Source organism: Crotalus tigris, unplaced genomic scaffold, assembly GCF_016545835.1.
Source record: "Crotalus tigris isolate CLP2741 ecotype Arizona unplaced genomic scaffold, ASM1654583v1 scf7180000018590.67127310178:1205815, whole genome shotgun sequence".
NCBI classification, from domain to species: domain Eukaryota; kingdom Metazoa; phylum Chordata; class Lepidosauria; order Squamata; family Viperidae; genus Crotalus; species Crotalus tigris.
In genome coordinates, this window is record NW_024097092.1 from 889,033 (window position 1) to 909,875 (window position 20,843).

Genomic DNA, 20,843 nt, shown 5'->3' on the forward strand with positions numbered 1-20,843 from the left:
CGTGGTGCAAGAGCGAAAGAGACTTTGTGTCAAACACTGAAAAATGACTTCTCAAGCTGCCTTTCTCTCTCTTGAAAAGGCTGAGATGTGCACTGCACATACAAATGAAACTGTGTTTCCGGGACCTTCGATCCAGCTCAAGAGATGAGAGTGTGTTCGGACTGCAAAAAAATTCCTTCTCAGTCACACCAAGGTCATTGCAACCGTTCTGGTGGCGCTCCAGAATTCTTGTTCCAGGGAAGAAGAAGCTGAGATCTTCCCGTCCTTGCTCTATCAGGCCAGGATGTGAGAGGGCTTCTAAACAAGATGGTTTCCATAGTCACTACTGCAAAAAATCAATCAGAATGCAGCTGGAAGGGACCTTGGAGGTCTTCTAGGCCAACCCCTTGCGTATACAGAAGACCTATATTGTTTCAGACAGGTGGCTGTTCTGTCTCTTCTTAAAAATCTCCGGTAATGGAGCGCCCACAATTTCTGGAGGCAAGCTGTTCCACTGGTTGATTGTCCTCACTGTCAGGAAGTTTCTCCTTAATTCCAGGATGCTTCTCTCCTTGGTGAGTTTCCATCCGTTGTTTCTTGTCCTCCTTTCTGGTGCTGGGTATACCTCCCATTTTTCTTTCATCTGCTTTCTTTCTTCTGCAATCTCCTCCCCAAAATACGTTTTTCCCTGGAGCGACCCTCACTTAAAAGCTTGAGATGCAGGTAGCCGTCGACGTACGATCATAACTGAGCCCAAAGTTTTTGTCACTAAGGGAGACCGTGGAGTGAGTTTGCCCCATTTTACGACCTTTCTTGCCACCATTGCTAAGTGAATCACTGCAGTTGTTAAGTTAGTGACACGGTCCATAAGGCAATCTGGCTTCCCCCATTGACTCGGCTCGTCAGAAGGTTACAAAAGCTTGGTCAGGTGACCCTGGGGCACTGCGATCATCGTAAATGTGGGTCAGTTGCCAGTTTTGATCACGTGACCATGGAGATGCTGCAATGGGCATAAGTGTGGAAAAAATGGTCATAGGTCATTTTTTCAGTGCCTTTTGTAACTTTAGATCAGGGGTCTTCAAACTTGGCCCTTTTATGTCTGGTGGACTTCAACTCCCAGAATTCCTCAGCCAGCAATTGCTGGCTGAGGAATTCTGGGAATTGAAGTCCACCAGTCATAAAAGGGCCAAGTTTGAAGACCCCTGGTATAGGGTCTGCTGTTGGAGCAAGGGGTTGGACTAGAAGACCTCCAAGGTCCCTTCCAGCTATCCTATTCCATTCTATAGAAGGGATTCAATGTTTATGAGGCTGAGAGAGAGAGAGTTCCCCTTGTTTTTAATTCCAGAGGTCAGAGATAAATGAATTATAAGCTGTTCAGAGTTATTGACTGAGCAGGACAGCTTTAGAAGTTGAACGGACATCTACATAGGCACGCTGGCTGAGGAATTCTGGGAGTTGAAGTCCACAAGCCATAAAAGGTCCAAGTTTAAAGACCCCTGCTTTAGACAGTCACTAAACAAACTGGTACAAGTCAAGGACTTCTTTTATCCAGAGAATATCTAACACGGAGAAGGAAAAAAGTCTAAAGAGGTCCACTGAAGGTTTTCCCCCTTCCAAAAAAAAAAAAAAAAAAAAAAAACCAAGTTTGGAGCCAATATTGGAGGTTTTTTGGTCTCCTGGACCATTGCCAGAAAAGAGTCTGAAGGATCTTCACAACATCCTTGGGAAACAGAAGACAGGACAACCAGCAGCATTTTCATCTTGACGATATCTCAAGGAACTTCAGCCCAGTCTCCAAGACTAGAGCAGAGGCCCCCAACCTTTTGGCATCAAGGACCGGTTCCGTGGAGAAAGGTTTTTCTGTAGACCGGAGGGCGTGTGGTTTTGTGTGCTGCCTGCATCCCATGGATGGGGCTTTGTTTGTTTGTGCAGACTGGTTGCTGGCATGCCTCGGCCCGGTATCAGTACACAGACCGGGGGTTGGTGACCCTTCCTCTAGGGCAGTGGTTCTCAACCCCATTTGGGGTCGAACGACCATTTCACCACGCAGTCCGCCATTTTTTCCCCCTCTTCCTTAGCTGTGCTACTCCCTTTTATTCTATTGGCTTTTGAAAGCTAATAGAATAGACTCTCTTGAATAGAGTCTAATTTTATTGGCTTTCAAAAGCCAATAGGAATTGTCCAGGCTGTCTCTGCCCTGTTGAGCCCGCCAAAAGTCCCCTTCTGCAAACGGTGCTGCGCCAGTTGAGTAGTCCTCGACTTACGACCGGTTGAGTAGTCCTCGACTTACGACCGGTTGGGAGTTGCGGCATTACAAAGGTTGAGAACCACTGCTCTAGGGAGCTCCTCCAAGAAGGAATTGGTGGCTTTGAAGGCGTTTGGTTTGGAAAAGGGCTCCTACCACTTCTGGAGGCTATGCAGCCATGAAGATCCTACAAAATATTATTATTCCTCAAAAGTCTAATCCATGTAAGGGATTCTTCCTTTCACTGCATGACCAGGCTTGAAACTAGATGGGAACTGGACCTCAAGGCCAACATTACATGCCGTGAAGAATATCACTCCAATAATGGATCTAGAGGAAGTCCCATCAAAACTTGCTTCTTGGAGCTCCCCACATCAAAGCCCAGCCCAACTGTGAGTTGTTCCATCAGGACAGAAGCCTTACAAACCTGTGTAAAACTCCACAAAATTCATGGTAGGTTACAACGGACCACACCACCACCGCTATCCTAGCAAAGAGCTATCCTAACCAGAGTCCACCAGCATTGGTCCCATCCTACAAAGCAATATTTGGGAAAGAATTAGGCGATCTACCCACAATTTAAGTCTCTGCCATTTTTCTCTTTTGTTTCTCTTTTGTCCACCCTGCACACACACACCACAAGTGGTGCAGGAGGCAGAATGAAAGCCACCATGTCCCTCTCTACTTACATTCCCGGAGAGAGCAACGCTTAGCCTCCTAGACGACAATCCAATTTTATTGATGCCACTGCAGAGAGAGAATTTTGCAATGCTTTAAGCCTACCGCAAAGCCCACGAGGGAGAGAGAGAGTGGTGGTCCGCAGCCGGGAACACGCAGCCCCATCTGCTGTTGAGGTAGGTGTGCCGTTGTGTGTCAATAACCTTTCAAGAAGGGAGAACGTGTACGGCGTGCGGAGCTTGCCATCCAGGTCTGCTAGCCCACCAGGGACCTATGATCGTTCTCTTGTCATGATACTTGTACTTGTAAAAGTGGTTCAACATGGTTACGATCACATCAAGCAACCGGCCTTTTGTAGCACAAGGAACACACGTTTCGCAGCCTCTGGCATCCTTTGCAAGATCAGGATTAAGACTCCTGGCTTGTCAAGGCTGCCACAGTTCAGACGTTTCTCTGACTTGAAACCAGAGAGGCACAATTCACAGGCACCCCTCGTTGTTCGAAGCGTGTGAACCCGCCACCAAAACTGCTCTCCAGATCCTGAACCAAACCTTCGTTCCCCCATCTGCTTTTGCTATGATTCTTGCCTATTACAATAGTCTTCGCCTTACAGCCTTTCATTTAGTGCCCACTCAAAGTTACAACAGCACTGAAAAAAGAGATTTACGACCGTTGCAGCGTATCCAAGATCACATGATCAAAATCGAAATTCAGACGCTTGGCAACCGTGATTCATATTTACGACGGTTCCAGTGTCCTGGCGTCACGTGATCCCCTTTGGCGACATTCTGACAAACAAAAGTCCACGGGGAAGCCAGGCACATTCAACAACCGTGTTGCTAATCTAACAAGTGACTCTCTTAGCAATTGTGGCGAGAAAGATTGCAAAATGGGGCAAAACTCACTTAAGAACCGTTTTGCTTAGTTACAAACATTTTGAGCTCAGCTGTGGTCTTAAGTCAAGGACTACCTGTATAGGAGCCAACTTTTCACACGCTCCTCTTACAAGCATCCTCATTTAGTAGCCACAAATGGGAGCAACTCAGTTATTAGCCGAAGCAAGTGTGCTTATGCTCTTGTTTTATAGACCTGAGAAGATTGCAAAGTTGCTTCTTCATCACCATCCCAACTACAAACGGTTGCTGGAATTGGGGATGTCTAGTTTAATGAAGAGAAGGACGAGGGGGGGGGACTTGATAGCAGTCTTCCAATATCTCAGGGCCTGCCCCAAAGAAGAGGGAGTCAAGCTATTCTCCAAAGCCCCTGAAGGCAGGAGAAGAAGCAACGGATGGAAACTAATCAAGGAGAGAAGCAACCTAGAACTAAGGAGAAACTTCCTGACAGTGAGAACAATTAACCAGTGGAACAACTTGCCCCCAGAAGTTGTGAATGCTCCAATACCGGAGGTTTTTAAGAAGAGACTGGACAGCCATTTGTCTGAAATGGTATAGGGTTCCTGCCTGAGCAGGGGGTTGGACTAGAAGACCTCCAAGGTCCCTTCCAACTTTATTATTGTTGTTGTTGTTGTTGTTACTACTACTACTACTACTACTACTACTACTACTACTACTACTACTACTACTATTACTACTAACCAAGGGTCTCACTAAACAAGGGCTGGCTGTACTTGAGAAAGACATTCCTAGCACAAAGACACGGCCTTAACTCTACTTTCCCTTCAAATGAACCTTTTCTATGAAATCCTTGAAATCCGTCTGCAAAATTCCTGGATTTTTTTTTTTTTTGATTCTTTTTTTGGACTCTGGTCCCCAGCCCATGGGTAGAGAGATTCTTTAGGATCCAGAAAGTGCCTTCCTGTGCCCAGTTTCCACCAGGGATCCAGGGCAAACAAACAAATGTATTGCTTTACTCCAACTGAGCCGGTTTCTCGCGTATTCTCTTCAGCAAAATAAAAACCTGCACGAAAGTCTGTTCTCAGACACTCCCGACTGTGAAATTTCAGAATTCTGATTTTCTTTACAACACATACATTTGGGAAAGCGTGGGAAAATACGTCCACAGCACGATTATGAAGGAATGGAGATTTAAAATCAACAGGTTAAGCGCTTAATCTAAAGAAACCCCTCATTTTGACCACAGGGCCAGGGATTCGAGGTTATTTTGGCAGCCGACGCGCTGCTAGGCTGCTGTGGGCGTCCCCACATCCACTACGAAGGCGTTCTTTATTTAGAAGCTGTGTTTCTCCTCTAAAAATGTTGTTGCTGAAATGCAACATTCTGATTAAATTTACCAACTGGGAATTGCATCTCCTCTGATTAGATAGCAGCCCCACAGAATACCAATATTTTCACAGTGGCGCGCCAAAGGTAACATTCGTAATACCCATTTTTGAACGCAACCGCACAGAGACACAGATAAATACAATTTGTCCTTCTAAATCGGGACATTCTTCTTTTTTTTTTTTAAAAAAAAAAATGCAAATGTTTATAACGTGTTCTGTTCTTTCCCTTACGAATCGACCGGTTTTATTCCAACAGTTTACGCTCTTTAGATCAGTGGTTCTCAGCCTGTGGGTCGGGACCCCATTTGGGGTCGAACGACCATTTCACGGGGGTCGCCAAACAACGCAGTCCGCCATTTTTTCCCCCCTTTTCCTTAGCTGTGCTACTCCCTTTTATTCTATTGGCTTTTGAAAGCCAATAGAATAGACTCTCTTGAATAGAGTCTCATTCTATTGGCTTTCAAAAGCCAATAGGAATGGTCCAGGCTGTCTCTGCCCTGCTGAGCCCGCCAAAAGTCCCAGTCTGCAAACGGTGCTGCACCACTTGAGTAGTCCTCGACTTACGACCGGTTGAGTAGTCCTCGACTTACGACCAGTTGGGGGGGGTCGTGGCATTAAAAAGGTTGAGAATCACTGCTTTAGAGAGAAGATACTTGGATCTGATGCCACAGGGAGAAACTGAAAACGGTGTAAAATAGAATAGAATAAACAGAGTTGGAAGGGACCTTGGAGGTCTTCTAGACCAACCCCCTGCTCAGGCAGGAAACCCTATACATTTCAGACAAATGGTTGTCCAGTCTCTTCTTAAAATCCTTCACTGATGGAGCACCCACAACCTCTGGAGGAAAGCCATTTCACAGATTAATTCTTACTGATAGAAAATTTCTCCTTAGTTCCAGGTTGCTTCTCTCCTTGGTTAGTTTCCATCCGTTGCTTCTTGTCCTGCCTTCAGGTGCTTTGGAGAATAGCTTGACTCCCTCTTCTTTGGGGCAGCCCCTGAGATATTGGAAGGCCGCTATCATGTCCCCCCTGGTCCTTCTCTTCATTAAACTAGACATCCCCAATTCCAGCAACCTTTCCTTATATGTTTTAGCCTCCAGTCCCCTGATCATTTTTGTTGCTCTTCTCTGCACTCTTTCCAGAGTCTCAACATCTTTTTTACCTTCTCTTGTTCCCAGTGTCTATCATGCACTGATAAAAAATGAGTTGTTGGCTAAATATTTTCAAAGTTCTCCAGCATTTTATCACAATTACTGTTGTTTCTTTCTTTGAATTTTATTGTAGAGCATACAAAACATATGGGTGGGTTTGGTTGGAAAGAGAAGAACTATCATCCCTTGTTCTGGGAGAATATCTGATAAAATGATCTTCTAATTTTGATGGGGCAAAAGTTTATAACCTTCTTAAATGTTGGTCCTCTTTCTCTGAGAAAAACCATCTCAGCCCAGTTCCAGATAAAACTCAAACCAAGGTAGGATACTGTGGTGATCCAGCTGAGAATAGTCTACAGCAAGTCAACAACTCACAGCCAAAGTTGCAATTTTTCACTGAACTTTTAACAGGAAAACAGAATTGGAAGGGACCTTGGAGGTCATCTAGTCCAACCCCCTGCTCAAGCAGGAGACCCTATACTATTTCAGACAAGTGGCTCTCCAGTCTCTTCTTAAAAACTTCCAAATGGCTGTCCAGTCTCTTCTTAAAAACTTCCAGTGTTGGAGCACCCACAGCTTCTGGAGGCAGGTTGTTCCACTGGTTAATTGTTCTCATTGTCGGGAAATCTCTCCTTAGTTCTAGGTTGCTTCTCTCTTTAATTAGTTTCCACCTGTTGCTTCTTAAACCTTTATACTCAAGCTGGCCTCCAAAATTGACAAGCACCCCATTCCTTCACTCTTACCAGAAAAACCACATCGCTCCCATTTTTAACATGGTGTACACACTTTTCCAAGCGGGGCCCTCACAACTTCATTCTCCTCCCCCGTTCCAAATACTTGCAGAATTTGACTTGACAGCAGAAAAAAACAGGCTGTCAATCATCATGAGTCCAGAGGAGACACTGATAGATAGGCCTGACAGGTGTGGTCTCTGAGGTCCCATTTCGCACATGCTAAGCAATCCCCCTATTGTCTTCTCAATGAAAACCACACATTAATCTGGTATTCTTGTTTTAGTTACTGTTGATTTCTCTGAGTCTTGTGGCTACACAGGAATTTTGTTGGTAAAGACCAGGGGTCTTCAAACTTGGCCCTTTCATGACTTGTGGACTTCAACTCCCAGAATTCCTCAGCCAGCGTGCCTGGCTGAGGAATTCTGGGGGTTGAAGTCCACAAGCAGGGGTCTTCAAAGTTGGCCCTTTCATGACTTGTGGACTTCAACTCCCAGAATTCCTCAGCCAGGCATGCCTGGCTGAGGAAGTCTGGGAGTTGAAGTCCACAAGTCATAAAAGGGCCAACTTTGAAGACCCCGGTAAAGACAATGTCTTGGCATATGCCCTCAAATCTGTTGAATTCATTTGAAGCCCACAAAGAACGAGATTTTTCTGGATGAAGGGGTTGAACTTCCTCAATGGGATGCAAAAGGATTTGATGATGGCTGAAAGGGTTGGGTCCCTGGCAGGTTACAGGACTGCGAAAAACTATCTGCCCAAATAAAATTAACAGAATAATAAAGTTGGAAGGTACTTTGGAGGTCCTCTAGTCCAGCCCCCTGCTCAAGCAGGAGATCCTATACAATTGGAGACAAGTGACTGTCTAGTCTCTTCTTAAAAACCTCCAGTGATGGAGCGCCCACGATTTCTGGTGGCAAGCTGTTCCACTGGTTAATTGTCCTCACTGTTAGGATGTTCCTCCTTAATTCCAGGTTGCTTCTCTCCTTGATTAGTTTCCATCCATTGTTTCTTGTCCTGCTTTCTGGTGCTTTGGAAAATAATTTGACCCCCTCCTCTTTGTGGCAGCCCCTCAGATACTGGAATACTGCGGTCATGTCACTCCTGGTCCTCTTTTTCACTAAACTAGACATGCTCAAACCAATGGATTCATTGGTTTTCCTGTATATTGCAGAGGATTAGACTAGATCAGGGGTTCCCAACCGGTGGTGCTTGCACCTCCAGGGGGTGGGAGCCATTATTCCAAGGGGTTCGAAAACGTGTTTTCAAAATTACAGTGTATATGCAGAATTCGCTGCCGTTATTTTGACCTTTTCTAAGGCAGTGGTTCTCAACCTTTTTAATGCCGCGACCCCCAACCGGTCGTAAGTTGAGGACTACTCAACTGGTGCAGCACGTTTGCAGAATGGGACTTTTGGTGGGCTCAGCAGGGCAGAGACAGTCTGGACAATTCCTATTGGCTTTTGAAAGCCAATAGAATTAGACTCTATTCAAGAGAGTCTATTCTATTGGCTTTCAAAAGCCAATAGAATAAAAGGGAGTAGCACAGCTAAGGAAAGGGGGAAAAAAATGGCGGACTGCGTTGTTTGGCGACCCCCATGAAATGGTCGTTCGACCCCACATGGGGTCCTGACCCACAGGTGGAGAACCACTGTTCTAAGGGGTGTGAGAATATATCAGAAGTGTTCTAGGGATTGGGAGCTGAAGGTGTTTGGGATCCCTTCCAAAGCCACAATTCTACGACCTTTTTAAGGAAAGCCCTTCTCAAATTTCTGCTTTCACCCACTGGGGCACACCCGTGATTCCTACAAACCCACATAAATCAGGAGAAAGCCAATCCAAATCATCCATCCAATTTGAGCAGCAGATGCAAGTCCAACCAAACACTTGGGCTCATCTAGGCTTCTAAACCGAGTCAGAGAAAAGTCCCTCTATTCAAAGGTCTTCTGATGAGTCTCAGTGGACTGGGAGGTGCCCATTTGACTTGATGGACTGAGATGACCTCTCCAGTTCTGAAGCTGCCCAAGGTCCTCCTTAGGTTTAGGAAACCATCTCTGTCCAGGAACTGTTGCTCTTCCTATGTCATGTCTTCTTCTTCCCTCCCCAGGTGCCTCCACTCGACCTCCGCTCTCCCAAGGTGACAAGAGATGATAATATTAACACATCATCATTTTAATCAGTAAATGATTAGCAAAACTTAATGTATTATTCAGAGCAGTCCATTAAAGGTCCCCATCACTCTTTCTCGCTCTGCCGGTGGTGGTAGCTTCTGGCAGACAACGTCCGTCATCTCACCAACCCCCCCCCCCATGAGCATCTTGGCCCTCAGCCTGGAAAATAAGGGCTGGGCCGGAACAATATCCACCTAGGCTGCCCTGCCACCATTTCAAAACTGGTTCAAGAAGAACGTAGTCCTTAAAATGAGGTGGTTCTGCTTCACATGAAGTTCTGGGGAGACGAATCCTTTACTGATGGGATGAAACTTCTTCTAATGCAGCGGTTCTCAACCTGTGGGTCGGGACCCCATTTGGGGTCGAATGACCATTTCACGGGGGTCGCCAAACAACGCAGTCCGCCATTTCCCCCCCCCCTTTTCCTTAGCTCTGCTCCTCCCTTTTATTCTATTGGCTTTTGAAAGCCAATAGAATAGACTCTCTTGAATAGAGTCTAATTCTACTGGCTTTCAAAAGCCAATAGGAATCGTCCAGGTTGTCTCTGCCCTGCTGAGCCCACCAAAAGTCCCAGTCTGAAAACGGTGCTGCAAGTTGTCTGCAGCGAAGGCGAGCTGTCTGGAAGCTTCCACCCCTCCCTGCTGAGCAACTACTAAAAATGTAAGTAAAAGAGGGCCAGGGGTGGGAGGTGGGAGGCTGGCAGGCGCAGGGAGGGTTGCTGGCACGCGTGGGGCCCAGTGGGTGCCTTACCTCCCTTGGGCTGGGCCAGCTGGTGGCCCAGCCGGTGGTCGCCCTGCGCCGTCTCTGCCGCTTGCCAGCTACGCTTTGGCCGGCGCAGGGGGCGGCACCACGCATGCACGGCCCTCCTGGGCACAGAAAGTCCTTGACTTACGACCGGTTGGATAGTCCTCGACTTACAACCGGTTGGGCAGTCCTCGACTTACGACCGGTTGGGGATCGTGGCATTAAAAAGGTTGAGAACCACTGCTCTAATGGAAGGAGGACCAATTCCATCTCTCACCTTAATCTTAATCATCCTATGGAAATTTAGCCTGAGCTCTGATTTTTTTTAAGAGGATGCAGAAAGGATGTTGAGATGGGGAAGTTGGACTTCATGAAGTTCCTGCTCCTAGTGGAGAGAATCACACCTTTCCAATGACATCTGTGGGTGAAGGGGACTTAGGGAAAAACCAGCGGTCCTCACTCTTGGGAAGATGATCTTCTGTTTCTCCCTCCTCCGAGATAAGATAGCAGCCTTTCCTCTCCAGGTAATGTTGTATCCCATCTGCCACAGTCAACTCCAATGCAGCATAACAACCCTACACTTCCGCAAACACAAAGGTGCAAGTGTTTTCCGGTGAGACCGGTCTATCAGGGCAACTTGGTCTACTTTTGCCGTTCAGCCCCAATCTAGGAGCCTTCACAGGCAGTCACGTCTGCAACAGACTATTTGTGTGTCAAAATTTTAAATTTAATTTGTCGGTAAATTTAAAATTTAACACCCAAAGGGGCAAGGGAAGGACAGGCTGTCCATAAGACTTCCAAAATGAAGCATAACGCAGTGGGCACACAACAGTAATAATGAAGAAAGTCATGGAGATAATCTTGAAGGCAACAGTTGGAAGTTAATACCAAAACAGGGAGAGGCGCGTTGTTTAAATGCTGGGAAGGCAAAACATCACAAAACTTAGAAAATACTGTTAACATTGGTTTATCTCAATAAAGTAGAATTCTAGTCTTCCCGTGCAGTTAGCTTCCTGGTCTACCTTGTAAGTTGACCACTAAGAAGAGCATCAGGCCCCACATTAAGACATGCCTATTAAGAAAACGCACCTATTATGTGGTCCTAAAAATGCACAGGAGAACCTCATGCAGAGATTACATGCAGAATATGTTTGCTTGTTGCGTACATTGACCCAAAAGTAGGACAAAGCAGAGAAATCCCTGCAAGAAAACCAAGAAACTAAGGGAATCAAACACAAGAGGTTCATCTTGGGCAAGCAAGGATGGAACAAGCTGTTAGCCAAATCCCCACCGCATAGAATCAGACGGAAAGACCTAACAACAGCAACTAGGAGACAACACAACACCTAATGCATTATATTGACAAAGGAGCAAAACAGCCAATCAATAACACAAGTGTTGACGCACAACAGTTGCCCCACAGAACAATCACACCGCTCTTGATCAAGGTAAAAGTGCATGTAAGTTGTTTTCTAGATCACTGCAGACTTCCGAGAAGCACAGGTATGAAGCCCTGTGGGTCATTTGCAGTACAATTCAAGTAGAAAGTTGGGAGTTCTTGGTTTGCCAAGAAAGGGATAAAAAGAGACCAGGGCAAATCCAACTTCTTGAGTAATCAGTTGGGGAAACTTCTAGGTGCATCTACACTACCTTGCACTGGGACCTTGATTTTACTATCAGGCACACAAACCTGATTCAACCCACAATTCTGGGACAATCTCAGTCACTGTGTGATCTCTGACTGTCTAGAACAATCCCTTCACAGACCAATCTATCTCCCAAAAGAGATTGGATGCTAACACAGGAAAAATTCTTTGTCTCTGGCTACCATGTTCAGAGTGGACGTCTCCAGCCCTGGTCAACTTGAAGGACTACAGTCTGATCTTCCAAATGGTAACTCTGCACTCACACCATTTACAGAAAGCAGAGAGTCAAAAATCTACCATTATTATCAAGAAAAAAGAGACTACGTTAGCAAGTGGCACACTGAACTAATACGAAGTAGGGAGGATATGAAGCCCACCAAACAATTAACAACCGGTAATTAAAATTCATCTGCCTTCCCAGTGTTGTGCATTAAAGTAACAACATTTAATTATATGTCTCTTACCACCCTGATCTGTAAGAATGTACACAAAACAGTTACCTGCGTCTCTTTAATTTGTATTTTAGGGCTAGGGTCATCAATTAATAAAAAATTATAGAGAAAAAATATTGTATTTTAGGGATGTTTTGCCAGGAAATAAAGAGAGTTGGAAATACCCAAATTCTTTGCAAGAAAAAAAAAACAATTTTAAAAAATTGCAAATAAGGGAGAGATTTCTTCACACCACCACCCCCCATCAATTTGAATTCATAAAAACATCACTATAAAGACATTGGGGTTGACTCCATTTAATTTGCAGCAAGCCATTTCCGAGCGAGGGCAATGTTTCTTACCATCGCTCTGAATTGACACTTTGCAAAAACTCAAGGCTGCTTTTTTTTCAACTGGACTTTGTGTTTCCTGAAGATGTTTTTGCTTCTCATCCAAGAAGCTTCTTCAGTTCTAACAGGTCAGCAACCATGACCTGGATGATGGAGAATCTCCGAAGATATTTTGCAAAAAAAAAAAACCAAAAACACACCTCCAAATTGATTCCCGTAGTGCAGACAGAATATTCTAGCTAGGGTTTATTATTTTCTATTGAAAGCAGGGGCGTGCTTTTGCACGTCAGAAAGAAAAAAAATCTCCGTGCGTAGAAAACTAGGATGTCGGGAGAGAAACGTCACCCTCCTTTGCCATGTTTATTTTCTGCATGCGAGGGTCTTTAAATGCGGTGATTTATAGAGTGGCGTTTCTGCAGCAGAGCAAACTGCGAAGCCTGTGTTAGAACAAGCAGCTGAGAGACTAATTTTTGATATTGTGCTCCGGTGAGCTGGAACGGTGGCAGCCTTTGAAGATCTAGAGAGAGAAATAAAGACATTAAAACAGAGGCGCCCGTCTCTGGCCTGGCACCGGCCACGTAAATGTAATGGATGATTGTATCTGGAGCGGATCTGTTTTTCATTAGCGGCTGCTGGACATAATAGGCCAGATAAAAAGCAGGTGCTTACAGCCTTTTTATTGGTCACTATTTGCTGTCATAATCAGGACGTGATTTATGGGACCTGGAGTGGCGCGACAGGAGGCTGGTTCACAAGCCGGAGAGAGCGGGAAGCGAGGCTGAAGCTGCACAGGGGGGTATTACGGTGCCAAGCATGCTGAAGGGGAGCCCCTACGTTTCCCACATGGGGTGGAAATGCATGGTGTCGGTCCTTGGGACTCCCTGCCACTGGGTGTTGAAATGATTAGGGATGGAAAAAGAAAAAAAAAACAGACTAATGGAGTGTTAAAAATGCTGCTGGATGGAGACCCAAGGTATTTTTAAAGAGGAGGACTGAGACTGATTCCTGATCTGGGTTTTTTTGCAAATTTGTCAAAATTGCCCACAGGGATTGTTGCGTGAACATGTGTGCAAAGCAATTTCAAGCCCAAGATGCACAAAAACTTGGCTCGTTCCTGCACACCCAGACACACACTTACGTGCTCCCTCCGTTTGCAAAGCTACTGAAGGCAGCACTCCAACTGGGATCCTCCGGGGGGGAACCATTGCTTTTTTAAAAGGACCTTAGCAGGTGGCTGGATCAGCTCCCATCCTAAGAGGGTTAGTGGGGTGATGACCCACTCAAAGCAGCAAGAAATCTACACATCTAGACAGGATCAGGCAGCCCTTGTCTTACGATCACAATTTCGATCACGCAGTGGTGCAGTGCTTAAGTCAGCCACGGGGCCCGATTTTATGACCATTTTACAATGGTCGTTAAGGGAATCGCACAGTCGTAAAATGAATTCAGCTTCCCCCATCGATTTTGCTTGCCAGAAGCCGGCTGGGGAAGGTCACAAATCACGAATGTTGTGACCGTAGGACACTGCAACCGTCGTAAACACAAGCCAAGCACCTCAATGGTGTGGCTCCAGGAGTGGTGCGACGGTCGTAACTCCGAGGACGGGTTCTAAGTTACTTTCTTCAGCGCCGCAGCTTCAAATAAATGGCTATAAGTTAAGGACGATCGGTGTCAAAGCCGCTCGAGGTCAAAGCGCTGCGCAAACACAGCACAGGGAGTCTCTCTCTCCAACCGGGTTGTGTGAACGTGGCCCCGAGGGAGGTAGCATAGACAAGCAAGGTTTCAAAGGTTTACACGCAGTAGCAATGGAGAACAGGCCCTCTTGATCTACAGCCTCTTATTAACCAGGACTGGCCTCCTTCTCTCTCTAAACCGGGAAACCATCTCCATAAATTATAGATTTAATATTTATCCCTTGCCACTTCGCAGACAAGGATAATGTTTTAGCAGCATTTGCTGCACTTAGACCCAGGTTTTATTTATAATTTCTCAGCCTTTTCCCATTCCTTCAGATGGGTTCTCTCTCTACCGGGGGGGGGTGTGTGCGTGAGAGAAAATAGAAACAGGGACATTAAAAAAATTAAAAAAAAGAAACAGAGGTTTGTTTGCTTTTCAGCTGTTAGTTTTGCTTGCTAAAAATGTCAGGCTTTCCCACGGATAAGACTCCGAGCTGTGGCCTGCCTCTCCTGGATAAATTCAGATAATTTTACAGGACAGAAGTTCCCAAAAACCTAATGAATTAGGGTCGGAAAGCAGAGCCTCCATGGATAGGAGGAGTGTACCAGCAGATTGGACAATGACTGAATTATGGCTAGGAAGCAAACCCTCCACTAACAGGGACAGGCTACTGGACCAAATGTTTAAGTGTATAATGTTCACCAGACCAGTCACAAAACAGAGGATTCTCAAAGGCAGAAGCAGAGCCTCCACGAAAAGGGGAAGTGTACCACGAACTCCGCGCAAGATTAGACAAAGAATGAATTATAAATTATAAAGCAGAACCTCCACCAACACTGAAGTATACCTGGCTTTGCTGATCCCTAAAGGCAATTATAACAGAAGGTGGGTTCCCCCTGTGCCCCCCTGGCAGATTTGGGGCACAGAGGTTTTGCTATTCTCCAAAGCACCTGAAGGCCGGACAAGAAGCAATGGATGGAAACTAATCAAGGAGAGAAGCAACCTGGAACTAAGGAGAAACTTCCTGACAGTGAGAACAATTAACCAGTGGAACAACCTGCCTCCAGAAGCAGCGAATGCTCCAACACTGGAAGCTTTTAAGAAGAGACTGGACAGTCAATTGTTTGAAATGGTGTAAGGTTTCCTGCCTGAGCAGGGGGTTGGACTGGATGACCTCCAAGGTCCCTTCCAACTTTATTATTATTATTAACCCAGAATAGCACATTGCAGGATTATCTATCCTAACTCTTGTGGCTGAACCAGCAAAGCAGCTTAGGCTACATGGCTGGGCTTCTCCGCTGACCCCACCAAGCAAGGGGCCAAAATGGACAGCCTCCAATTCCCGTGGTTTCCGGTCCATAATTTAAGATGCCAGGTTGACCGAATCCATCATGGTTGACCGCATCCTGCTTGCCCGCCCTTCCCACCTGGACACCAGCTGCCAGCTCCAATGCAAAATATGCCAGTGGGCAAGGGTCTTACTGCCCTCTCCTACAAAACAACCTATTTACATATATGCAAATGAGGCCGTGCTGACTCTAAAGCGAGCCCTGTGCCAAGGCCGGCCACCCGGCTCAGGAAATGGGCACACGCCCGCACAGCTTCAAGGTAAGCGTCACTTATTTGGAGCTGGAAATGCAAGCTTCACCCACAATCCATGTGCATCATCACTATGGGGCATTGTGGGAAATGTAGTCTTCCAGATCCCCCTGGGTCCTGCGGGAGGTTCAGGACCACACGCGAGCTGTCAATCCAGGGAGTTTATAAGTTTACAAAGTAGTCCTGGACTTAGCATTTACTTCTGATTTGGGGCATAAATGCCTCCATTAATAATATGAGCCTTGCTGGCGCAGTGGTGAGAATGTAGCATTGCAGGCTAATTCTGCCCACTGCCAGTGGTTCGATCCTGACCGGCTCAAGGTTTTATTCAGCCTTCCATCCTCCCGAGGTCGGTAAAACGAGGACCCGGATTGTTGGGGGCAAGTTGCTGACTCTGTAAACTGCTTAGAGAGGGCTGTAAAACACTGTGAAGCAGTATATAAGTCTAAGTACTACTGCTGTTGCTGTAGCTGATCGGATGTTGCCTTAAGAGCCGCGGTGGCGCAGTGGTCAGAATGCAGCATTGCAAGTTGACTGCCCACTACCAGCAGTTCGATCCTGACCAGCTTCAAGGTTGACTCAGCCTTCCATCTTTCTGAAGTCAGTAAAAGGAGGATCCAGATTGTTGGGGGGGCAAGAGGCTGAGTCTGTAAACCGCTCAGAGAAGGCTGCAAAGCACGACAAAGCGGTATATAAGTCTTTAAGTGCTGTTGCTATCAACCTCTGCAAAAAAGGTCATAAAATCAGATAGGTCATGTGGACGATCCACTTTGCGACCATTACGGTTATAAGTTGAGGACTAGCTGTACGAAGTGTCTCCTTGCAAAATCATTTCCATCCAACCTACACCTCTTCTACTGAAACTGTGGCATAGGCACACACACACACACACACACACAAAAGAGACAGACACACAAAGGCACCCCCCTGGTCGATTTAATCAAGAGGTTTAAATTGCTCACTGCTCTCTGATTACTAACCTACGCCCAGGCTGTTCATCTCGGCACCCCCTTCCTTTCCTTGAACACATGCAGTTCATTCCCGATAATTATATAAACACTCCGGTTCTACAATCGGCAGAAATTAAAGATGGTGTCAGCCGGGCGGGGAAGGCGCAGGCGGTTTTCAACACACGGGAAGAGAAATCCCAGAGTCACCTGGGTTGTCAGCCATGGGGGAGAGATGGAGGAGTGTGGGGTCAGTGCTTTCTGAGCTTGGTGACTTACTTGCAGGTGTTTCATGACCCAACTAGGTGACATCATCAGTGCTAGAAGGGAGGGAGAGAGGAGGAAGAGGAGGAGGAGGAGGAGGAGAAGGAGGAAGCAAAGGACTGTGGGGCCCTTGGTGATGTTTCATTGTGACAGCATTGGAGCTAGAAGGGAGTGGGGTTTGCGGAGAGGAGGAGGAGGAGGAGGAGGAGTGTGGGGTCCTTGGTGCTCTCTGAGCTTGGTGACTTACTTGCAGATGTTTCATGACCCAACTAGGTGACGTCATCAGTGCTAGAAGGGAGTGGGGGGAGGGAGGAGGAAGAAGAGGAGGACTGTGGGGTCCTTGGTGCTGTCTGAGTTTGGTGGTTTTCTTGAAGATGTTTCATGACACAACTAGGTGACATCATCAGTGCTATAAGGGAGAGGGGTTCGCGGAGAGGAGGAGGAAGACATGGAAGTGAAGGAGAAGAAGGAGATGACAGAGAAGGAGATGGAGATAAAAGAGAATCAGAAGAAGGAGGAAGAATAGGAAAAGAAGGATGAGGAGAACATGATGGAGAAAGAAGAGGAGGAGGAGATGAAAAGGAAAACAAGGAAGAGATGGAGGTGGACAAGGGAAGAAGGAGATGGAGGAGGAGGAGGAGCTGGAGAAGGAGAGGAATAAGGAATTGAGGGAGAAAGAAAAAGAGAAGGAAGAGAAAGAGATGGAGGAGGAGGAGACGATGATGATGGAGAAGATGGAAGATTAGGAGAAGATGCTGGAGAAGGAGCTTCCTTCAGCTCAGGGGGCAACGAATCCATGAGAAAACCAAGGAGTTATACCTACAAAGCCCATTTTCTAGCAAATTTAACCACGTTGGCCCACCTACCACAGTTCCGTTGACATTCCCCAGGATTTCAGAAGCTTATTTTCTTCCCAAAGCACCAGACTAAACCTCAGATCTTCTGCGTTCAATCCACATTCTCTACAACTACGTTACGGATCTTCCTACATGCCTAAGAACACGTTTCTTAAAAGCCCCATTAAAACAGCATTCCTAAGATGGAAGACTTTCCTGCTCTACCTCCAGCGGTCAACGGGGCTGGAATTCTTCCATGGTGGTCTAGGTGACCACATGCCAGGAATCACCTCCTGATCTACTGATTTGACAGCCACTGGCTCGAGGTGAGCTGTCCTCCAAAGCGTTTGGAGAATATAGTCGGAGGGACCTTGCAAAACATACTTTCTTGCAGTTCCTTCCCGAAGCTCGGAGCCCGCAGCTTGAAGACTGCCCATACAGCAATCTACAGCAAATTGCACAACAGAACAATTCTTCCCGCTGCAGAAAGATAAAATATCCGTTGCAAAAATGCATGAAGCAAGGCCTGGCCCATCCTGAACACCCTGCTGCTTTTAAGAGTTAATACGGCATCAAGAGACCACTTACAGTTTGCTTAGCTTGCACATTTGGGCATCAGCTGTACGTGCCCTGCGATGGAGCCAAGTTTGAAAATGTCAGGAATATTCAAAACTTTTCAGAGGACGCCAACGAAGGGCTGTCTTCCGTGAAAATGCAGTAAAACGGCCCCAGAAAGAAGAATCAAAAGCTTTCTAGGTTTGAAGAAGGACACATCCTGAAGTTTCTGAGGGAAAGAGAGCTGGGTTTAGGGCCGAGTGTTCTAGAACAGGGGTCCCCAACCTCCAGTCCTTGGACTGGTATCGGGCCTTGGCATGCCAGCAACCGGTCCGCACAAACAAGCAAAGCCCCATCCGCGGGATGCAGGCAGCACACAAAACCACACACTCTCCGGTCCGTGGAAAAACCTCTCTTCACGGAACCGGTCCCTGGTGCCCAAAAGGTTGGGGGCCTCTGTCCTAGAAAGGCAATTGAGATTTACTAGTTGAGGGGGACCTAAAATATCAAGAGGAATATCCTGGATTAGGAAGAAGGAGACAAAGGACAATCTAATCCAACTTTCTAGTGGTCAACTCTCATTTGCAACCTCATAGGTGCCACCTTGAGGTTCCCAAAGTTTGGAGTTTGGGATACTGGTCTGGCATCTCAAAGCTGGAAGATGTTCAATCTCCCTCTAAACCAGCCCCCGTGACACATCCATCTTCTACCTTCCCATAACCCAGTTCTGCCTTTGGTGGAGGAATTCTATATTGATCTCGATGGGTTTTCCCGAAGTTCTCCTGTTGTGTTTCGGAAACACAAAGGCAATCTTCTCAGTCCACGTCACCAAAATCGGCCTGTCCATCAGCTGGCTGGCTAGACCATGGAGTCACAACACGTTACGTCCAACAGTTATGAGGTCTACACCAATGAGGTTGTGTGTTGAGCCTCCAGGAAGAAAGTTCTCCGTCCTTACGTTGCAAGATCACACAGCCAGAGATGTGGTAGTTGCAAGAACATTTCTGTAGCCCTATTCAGCGTCCCCCTTTTTCTTCATGCCATCCCAGGCTGTTTTGCTTTTCTTTCCAAAGAAGCCGCTCCAGACACATCTTCTGCTGCCTGTCTCCTACTCTGGATCATAAAACCGACAAGGAGTGTAAGAAGACCATGTAGGAAACGGAGGGATGGTTACTCCAGCTGATGCACTTTTAGGAAATCCAATTATTGCGGTGTTTTTGTAGGATCCATCTCATATGGAAATATTGATCCTTCCTTCCTTTCTTCTCTCCCTTTCTCTTTTGATACTCTTTACTCTCCTGTCCAGCCTCGGCATCAGTTCGGCAGGAGAGGTGGTCCTGTTTCCTTTTGAAAAATCAAACCAAGCCAGAAGAACACCCGCAGCAAACTTCTCAAAAGAAAATCCACACCACAAAGGGTGAATTAATGGAAACAAAGGAGTGTAAAAATGCAGAAGGGCCTCATTAAACTCTCTCTCTCTCCTATTTGCACTTCTACTTAATCGTCACCATTATCTATAAATGTTCCTTGGATGGACCTTTGCCTGGATATCTCTTTGCAGGATGTCAGCTCTCCAAGGCTGGCCCAAGTCAAAATTCACCCAGTTTATCCCGAGTTTTTATTTAATATCTTCTGCCCTTCTGTTCAATTTTTGTAGAAGTTTCAAACCCCTCAAAACATGTTCCTCCTCTTTTAGTCAACTCGCTGACTTTGCACGTACGTGCTTGGCTAGATTACAGGGATTTTTGAAAAAATATATATATATATATATATAACCCCCCCCCGTTCCCCTGCAGACTGCTAAAAGGTTCACAGGTCTTTTGAGGGCGGGAGCAAAGCACTTTTCTACCTGAGACCCCCGGATAACCTTTGCCAGCGCAGCTTCACCCTGTTTATCCAAATGCATCGATTTGACTTGCAGAAAGGAGAAAAACAGCGCAGCTCAAGAAAAGAGCATTAATTGTAGATGATTCGACGGTTCATTTCTTGGCGCTTTGCTAGAACAAAGAAAAAGAAAAACAGAGCTGGATACTCATCTTATCCACAAAAGTCTCTTGCGTGCATTTGAAATGCTCAGCAGCCCGGATTGCTCTATTCCAGCCGTTCCCCATATTTTTCTGGACCGGCGGTGAGGACTCAGAGGACCCCGAATGGACCTCACAAGCACCCCTTCATTCTGAAAGGGGAACCCTCAAAAATATATTGATTTAAAGTCTCACTTCCCAGGGAATCTTAAAAGAGTAGGCCTCCTAGAATTGCAGTCCTCTTGATGGGCTGGATTACAAGTCCCATGCAGGATTCTAGCAGTGGGATCGAGTCCCAGACGCCTGGAGGATCCGCAGAGAATATTTTGCCCTCAACAACTCCAATAGAAGCCTGACTCCCTTCTATAAAACCCTATTCCAAGGATATCCTTCCTTGAACAAAACTCTCTTTAACAGAATAACAGTTGGAAGGGAGCTTTGAGGTCTTCTAGTCCAACCCCCTGCTCAGGCAGGAAACCCTATATCATTTCAGACAAATGGCTGTCCAGTCTCTTAAAAACTTCCAATGTTGGAGCATTCACCACTTCTGGAGGCAGGTTGTTCCACTGGTTA

General features: G+C 46.3%; 1 protein-coding gene across 4 annotated transcripts in view; it reads right to left on the minus strand.

The window, feature by feature from the left end:
• The window catches only part of IGSF21 (immunoglobin superfamily member 21), a 252,342-nt gene that overhangs the window by 103,346 nt on the left and 128,153 nt on the right, over window positions 1–20,843 (minus strand). The window lies entirely within an intron of this gene.